Source organism: Andrena cerasifolii, chromosome 16 (genome assembly GCF_050908995.1).
Source record: "Andrena cerasifolii isolate SP2316 chromosome 16, iyAndCera1_principal, whole genome shotgun sequence".
NCBI classification, from domain to species: domain Eukaryota; kingdom Metazoa; phylum Arthropoda; class Insecta; order Hymenoptera; family Andrenidae; genus Andrena; species Andrena cerasifolii.
In genome coordinates this window covers 615,846-624,413 of record NC_135133.1, presented here as the reverse complement: position 1 = coordinate 624,413, position 8,568 = coordinate 615,846, and positions in this window count along the sequence as shown.

Here is an 8,568-nt window from a genome sequence, read left to right as displayed (position 1 = left end):
TCGCTGACAAAGCGCGAAAACGCATCGTTGCGCGAGACTCGACTCTGGGTGAAAGAGGTGCTGCTACAGCTGTTTGGGCAGCTATGAAAGCTAAGACGAAAATCGGAATGGGGATGAAAACAAAACCCCGCAAAAGGACTGTAAGGAGAGCATCGCAAAAGCGGATACTTCCGGTGGCAAAACGAGGTGGCATATTACCACTTCTCCCGCTGCTAGGTGTTCTCGGATCATTAGCCGGTGGAGCAGCGGGGATCGCCAAGGCGGTAAACGATAATAAGGCGGCGCAACATCAGCTGCAGGAAATGCAGCGTCATAATCGCACCATGGAAGGTCGCGGACTTTATCTCGCACCATACAAGCGCGGACAGGGAATATCGAAACAAAAAAAAAACGCCGAAAAGACAATAAAAATGCCCGAGGGCGTAACTACAGATGCGCAATTGGGGGAGTTGGCAAAACGTATGCGTATTCCATTTTTTAGAGGTGTTTTTATGCGCAATGCACTACCTGTTGGAGGAGTACGCCGAAACGAGAGCGGTATCGTGAATTTGGATAATGTCGAGGGACCGGGGACTCATTGGGTGGCGTATGCGAAGAGGGGGCGTCGAGCTGTATACTTCGACAGCTTTGGCAATCTTCGACCGCCTAAGGAATTGGTACAATATCTGGATAAAGATGTCGTGAAAATCGAATACAATCACGCGCCTTATCAGGAGTACAATCAGAGCAATTGTGGTCAACTATGTCTACGCTTTCTACAAACGATTGGCCGCAAATTTAAGGATTGACTTCTCACCACTTTGATTCAGTACGAGTCCAGTCGTACAGCTTGGAATATGTCGTTAACATTCACTCTAACCGGCAAGAGTAGCACCCTCGCGGTGAGCTACTTTCCACCCATAGATTTGAGCGACGATGATTACGAGCTTGGTCTAACAACCCTTGAAACTTACCATACAATACCCAACATCGACTTCAGCAACGATAAATTCTACTTCACCACAAACTATGAGACCAACAGCAGCGTCGACACCAGCCATGAATACATTACGATTCCCCACGGTTCATACGAATTAGACGCCATTGCCAAGTATTTGAAACAGCGATTACTCGAGCGATATCCTCAAAAACTCGATGGCACCAATGCCAACGATGGTAGCGACAGCGATGAGTATCCTATAGTGTTGCGTCCCAACAACAACACCATGAAAAGTGAGCTGTACTGCTCGTTCATTGTAGACTTTACGAAGCCCAATAACATTGGATCGTTACTGGGATTCTCGACGAATCGCGTATTAGAACCGGAACAGTGGCACGAATCGGACGATCCGATTAATATCATGAATGTGAACATTATTCGCGTAGAATGTAGCGTGACCGCTGGCACGTACAGCAATGGGAAGCGCGTACATACCATACATGAATTTTCTCCCAGAGTACCGCCGGGATATAAGATATCGGAAACGCCCGCGCAGATCATTTACCTTCCAATCACCGCACAGGTCATTTCGGATCTAACGATACGTGTTGTGGATCAAGACGGGCGGTTGCTTGATTTTCGAGGTGAAGAGATTACCATCAGACTGCACGTACGACGACGTCGATGATAATACATGTGGTGCAGTCGTATGAGATGCTTGTGTTGAACGACTCCAGAAACACGTTTCTTCCAAACGAAATTGTTTGCAGCAACAACAACAACAACAACTGCAACTGCAACAGCTCTGATTACGCTAAAAAGAAGAGGCTCAGTGCTGCGAACATTGCATTTTTGAAATCGCTGGGATTCATTGTACGCAATTAAGTTGAAAAATGACCGACATTCTAAGCATTGGCGCGAAGCCGACGTTTGATGATCGCATCGCCAAGCTTGAGACTCACACATACAACCCTTACGTCAACACGACGTTTGGATACAGCGATGAGATAAGAATACCTATACAGCAACAGGATTTATACACATTACCGTGTGAAAGTTTCCTCTACCTGGAGGGGAAATTGACGATAAATAAGCCGAATGATGTATCAACGGTGATGTTGGGAAATAATTGCATGGCATTCATATTTGATGGGATTCGATATGAACTGAATGGTGTGGAGATTGATCGCAACAGAAACGTTGGAATAACTAGCACGCTTAAAAACTATGTATCGATGACATCTGATGAAGACAAAAATATGGAGAATGCGGGATGGGGCTTGAAACGGCACGATGAGCTAATAGTGAAAAATCATTTCAATTTTTGCATCCCGCTCAAATATTTGTTGGGATTTTGCGAGGACTACAAACGCATGGTTATTAATGCGCGTCACGAATTGATTTTAATACGATCGCGCAACGATAACAATTCTCTAATAGGATCGCCGACGTTGGAACCAGAAATTGAATTACTTAAAGTGCAATGGCGGATGCCTCACGTGACGCTGAACGACGTTAATAAGCTGTCGTTGCTACATGCTTTGGAAAGTGGACAAAACCTGAGCATTAGTTTTCGCTCGTGGGATCTGTACGAGTATCCTCTCTTACAGAGCACGACCAAGCATTCGTGGGCCGTGAAGGCAGCTGCACAGTTGGAGAAGCCGCGATACATTATCTTTGCTCTACAGACTGCTCGAAAGAATGTGATGACTGAAGATGTTACTCGATTTGACCACTGCAAATTGACCAATGTAAAACTTTTTCTCAACTCGGAATTTTACCCGTACGATGACATGAACTTGGACTTTGACAAGAATAGGCACGCCATCTTATTTAACATGTATACGCATTTTCGTAAATCGTATTACGGACATAGTTGCAACGAGGCATTATTCACCGTAGCCCAATTTTTGCAATTTGGCCCCCTCGTGGTGATTGATTGCTCGCGACAAAATGAGTCGATCAAGAATAGCACCGTGGACGTGCGCATAGAATTTGATTGTAAAGAAAACGTACCTGCAAATACTACGGCCTACTGTTTGATTCTGCACGATCGGGTGGTTGAATACAATCCGCTGACAAATGTGGTGCGCAAAATCAATTAAATTACTGCGCTACTTGCCCACCCTCTCTTGTACTAAATTGTACCGATAATGGTCGTACCAACATTCGTTGACCTGCAAGTGTTCATCGTCGATGGAAGATTTGTCGCGAAGGAAGTGGCTATCCTACGAAAGGGAACAATTCTCTCGCACTATATTTTTGGGAGTTCGATGCCACAATATCTTCTTACAAAATCCGACAAATCGAGCATCCGGTGGTTGGTAGCAAAACATCATGGACTACGTTGGGAAGATGGAGACGTTCCGTACAGTATGGCTAAACAGCTAATTATGAAAGCTGTAGCCGATGCGATCGACGAGGAAGATGACACACCCCATGTCGTATACGTAAAAGGGCTGCAGAAACGCGATTGGCTCATGGATTTCCTCGATGAAAATACGAGAGCGGACGTGATCATCGAGACGCTAGACATTGACTACGAGGATATCAAATCCCTAAATAAGCTAAACGTAGTTAATACTCTGCGATGTGGCAGACACGTAAAGCACTGTGCCATGCAAAATGTATTTAAAATATTCAACTGGTGGTCTAAACGCCAGAGGGAAATACACAAATAAAATATAATCAATTTTTAATGCATAACTGTTTTTTCTTCACCCTCCTCAACCTCCAACCTTCTGCATGTACGCTAGATTAAGACGATAGTTGTAATTATGTACAAGTAGTACGATTCATGATCAACGCGGTATGATAGACGTTCGATAGATGTTCAGAGTGGTACGATAGATGACGTTGAAAGTGGTCCAATACACGTTTGATACACGTTCAGAGTGGTATGGTAGATATTCAATACGTGATCAGAGTGGTATGGTCTAGTCGAATGATGTGTGCAAAGAAGAAGGGAGAAGAATTCGAAGAACATGATAAGTGCGCTCCGAGAACGGTCAGTGAAGAAGAAGATAAGTACATGGAGGAGGAGAATGGTCAGCGAAAATGCAGGTGGCCTGTGATAAAGATGGCGAAGAACAAATGCATCCTATTTTGCAAAGCTATGCAACTGGTCTCGATTTCATCATTGGAGGGGGTTTTGACGTGCGAGAGCCAGGAGATGTATCGAGACCAGTTGCATTCAAATCGTGACAGCAGCTGTGACAGTGAGCTTGTGCTTTGTGAGCATCATTTTTTTCTAAAAAATGGGATTCTTACGAATTGCCCCTGAGTGCAGAGAGAATCCAGAGGTATGTACTTAACAATATTTTTTAACATTTATCACGTTTAACCATTTATACCGAGTGAGATTAAAATCGGACAGTTGTATAAATATTATATCGTGGGTTTCTATGTTCCAGAACTCGCCACCACCGTCACCCCCGAGGCTACAAGCCTCACCATCGCCACCACCATCACCTCCGTCGCCGAGGGTGTGGTCACCAGACTGGGGCTCGCCGCAGCCATCACCGTCGCCGTCGCGACGCCCCATAGTTTTATATTCTTTTTTTATTCTTTCTTATTCTATATTTTTTATATTTATGTTCTTTTTTATTCTATATTTTTTATATTTATATATATTTTTTATTTATATTCTTTTTTTATTTTTTTATTATTTATATTTATTATTTAATTGACGTTTCCAAAAGTAGCATATTACATTCGCGCTGCCAAGTGACATCACCCTGCGCGGCCGTTCCAGAGGATTCGAATTACGCGAGATCGCGCGATACGCAGCGACGTTAAATCGGAACGCTTTGAAATACAGTTAGCTTTAGAATGCATGCGATTCTATCCCCTATGTAGTGGTGTCTCTTTCCCTCCTAGAATTTTAACTTTAAAGTAATGCTCCTCTCTTTCCCTCGAAGACGCGGTGTCGAGAAACGCCGATCTTTCCCGACATCGTCCGAAACAATTTCTGATAAAATTTCTCATAAAAATAAATTATTATGCGCGCGCGCGTGTGTGTGTGTGTGTGTGTGTGTGTGTGTGTGTGTGTGCGTGCGTGCGTGCGTGCGTGCGTGCGTGTGTGTGTGTGTGTGTGTGTGTGTGTGTGTGTGTGTGTCACATATGTGACGCTCCGTTGGTTTCGCTATATGTACCATTCGGAAAAGACTACTGTCAGAGACGGCGTTTGGGGGAGTTGGTTAGGCGGCTGACTCGTACCGCGGAGGTCTTGGGTTCGAGCCCCGTCGCCCCGAGAAGTTTTTTCATTTATATTAATATCATAAAATTAATATTTCCTTCCTTACCGACAGTCTGTACCACGCTCCAGAGTAGCACCTTCCTTACCGACAGTCTGTACCACGCTCCAGAGTAGCGCACCGTCACCCCGCGGTTCCCTCCTCCTCCTCGATGATACCCCCCCACCACTCCGCCATCTCTATGACGTCATTCGCCGCCAGCCCGCCGACAAAAAAACAAATTTTCAAATTTGAGTTTCAAGGTTATGAGCATGACCTTGAAACTCAAATTTGAATTAGAATCCCCATTGCCATACTACTGATATATCGATTTTATTCCTGATCCGGCAGTCGATCATGTTGGACAACAACCTGCCTACTAGAGAGCCAATCGTTATTGGCCTCCAGTTCTTTGCGTCATTTGTGTCCTTCCCTGGCTTGGGGATTAAGGTTGTTCTATTTGCTTTGAACTGCTTGGGATAATACCCCTTCAGTAGCAACAAACTGAAGAGTTTGGCTAGGACCTGCACTGCGCCAACTCTTTTGATGTGGGCCTTTTTGACCCCATCAGGACCAGCTGCCGTTCCTGTCTTCATTCTGCCTAGGCGGCTAATAATTTCATCCGGCTCTACCGGCTCCCATACTTCGCTTACCGGGACTTTGGGTGGTACATGACCGTCGACTACCAACTCTGTGTTTTCGGGGCCCGCTGTGCCCCACAGAGCGGTATACAGCCTTTCGATATCCTCGGTTTGTGGGTAGCGTACATTTCCCTCAACCTGATCTATTGAACCACCACTGATGGCCATGTCCGCCAACTTTCTGGGGCATTTCTTAAACAGTTCTTGGTATCTACGATACCTATATCGGCGACCTCTGGTACGCCTGCTGAAACGTGCCCCACCGCTTCCAGCCTTTTCTCTATTCTTGAGCCTCCGCAGTTCACGGTGCTCCGTGGAGGGCTCATCGCTCAGTAGTAGGACGCTGATGATATCCCTCACCACTTTATCTAGTTGCTCGTGGCTGGATTCATGATCTGTCGCCAGCATCCTGATATTTTCGGTGATGCTGGCCCACTCCTCACTCTCTGCCCCTGAGGCTAAGATTGCCTCCCTCAGAGCTTCCTGACTGGCGTCGCATGACGCCGGTTCTTGGCTACTAACGCCCCTGTCTGGCGAGGTTGGAGTTTCCTCCTCGAGGAGACACTCGGTCTCATTGTCCGAGTCCTCGATTGTAATAGTTTCGACTACGTTTTCTGGGGGCTTGAATTGCCTTCTTTTGTCGCTAATCTGCTTTAGCGTTTTCCCAGGGATGTGTTCCCTGATAATCACATTCACCCGGGAATTGCCCCCGTGTATTCGATCTAACTCTCGGAGGAGAACTGTCTCCTCCTCTGACCAGACCGTAGCCTTCCTCCCTCTTTTGGCTGCCACTGGCGCAGCCCCCTCCACTTCTATCCTCTTTTCGTTCCTAAGTACTGGGTGCCTGTGCCTTTCATGCATTGAGAGGCGCCTTTGTGATTTGTACGCTATATCGCAAATCATGCATCGGAATTCACCATCGGTGACCACTACCGACCCTCTACACTTCGGTATGTGGCACCTCAGCTGGTGAATTCGTTCGTAGCTTTTGCCACATTTGCGACATGTCTACTGGACCCTCATCTCGTGGTGGGTCTCAGACGCATGCGCGTTAAAGTCTTTTTCAGACAGGAATTGCAAGTTTCTTCCTGTTCTCAGGCACCCAGCGCAGTGGATGGGGCTGCCCAGGGGCAGCATAATGGATTGTGCCAGATCGTGTCCTGGTACATTGCCATGGTTGTCAATTGCGGTCCCCTGCCGGCTAGCGGACAAGTTCGCCGTGGAGATCCCGGGACAGGGGATCTCCACGTCCGAGGCTTCATCTTCGTTGTCGCTGATTCTTACGTTAGAAGAATGTGTTTTTAACGGTCTAAGTTTCCGGTCCATTCCATCACATTACCTTGGGCATAGCAATCAGTCGTCAACAGTTGATGTCATCCAATGCATTACTCCGAACGGGGCCAGTCTCCCCTTCTCCTTGACACTCACACGCCCTTGGGCTACTGCCTGGGCGCGTATTGCTTTAAAATGCGCAAAAATCTCACAGCGGCACAAAGCTCTAAGTGGGCTTGCGGGGTCACATTCGGCCGGCTCCTATTCGCTTTAAAGTGAAAATGGGGACCCACCGGCATAAGCCGGGTGGGCCCCCAATTCACTTATATTTCATAATAAGGACTATGTCCTTTTCAACTATACTGACACCTCTTCCCCTTATTGCAACTCTATGGAGTGTGCGATTTTCTGAGCCGGCCATGTTGGCTACGGTCTTTTTGCCATATATGTGCCTCCGATCAAACGTCACTAATACAATGACGGGTCATTTGGTAACCGCGATAACCGTAGTTACATTATCGTCACTAGTGAGGTGACGGGTCGTTTGGTAACCTTGTTAGTCATAGTTACATTTTCGTCACTATTCAGATGACGGGCCGTTTGGTAACCTTTTGTTAGTCATAGTTACATTTCGTCACTAGTACGATGACGGCTCAATTGCTTCTCTCCGCCCTAATTTTCACACGAAGCCAAGGAGGGCTTCCCGAAATATGGATCCCGTTCAGATCCCGCGTGGAAACGAGTTGCACGCATAACTACGTACCAGCATACACCGTAGTGTATACGAGTCACCAACGTCACTTCTGGACGCTCACCACATAAGGGCCATTCGGTCTTAGACACCGACCCGTGGTAATGCTGTGTGGAGAAATCCGAAACGCAACACGGTAAGAACAGTCGAAACAAAATCTCGAGGTGCGGTGACTGCTTCTCAACCGAGGTTATAGAATAGCCACACGCCCGACACTGCTCCGACCGAGACGCTCGAACCGTCGCTCTCCCTTATAGATACCGAACGGCCGGCCGGAACGCCGGCGCCGCCGTACCTTACGCACGGGCGCTTATGGGCGTAAACCGCCGCTACAACAGCCCGTTCGCCCGGCACGCTGGGACTTAGCCGCAGAGAGCGTCGGAACCAAGAGTAAACCGAATAAACGAATTATTATAAACAACCGCGGTCACCGTTACCCTGATAAATACACGGTCCAAAACGATATTCGAAAATAATTTTCTCGGGACTTTGAAATATTTCGGAGCGATTGGAGTTTTTCGAGTTTTTCTCGAAAACCAGCACGGGGACCGCGTACGAACCATTAGAGTAACACTTTGGGAATTGAACGAGGAACACGGATCAATGGTTGTTTCCGTAGATTTGACGATTTTCGTCGCTTTGAGACGACGGTGCCGAAAGACTTCGAAATCAGATGGGGCCTTGAAATTTCACTGGGCAGCGCGGACGAACCAAAATTAATTCCCAGACCCAGCGGCGTATTGTCTCGCC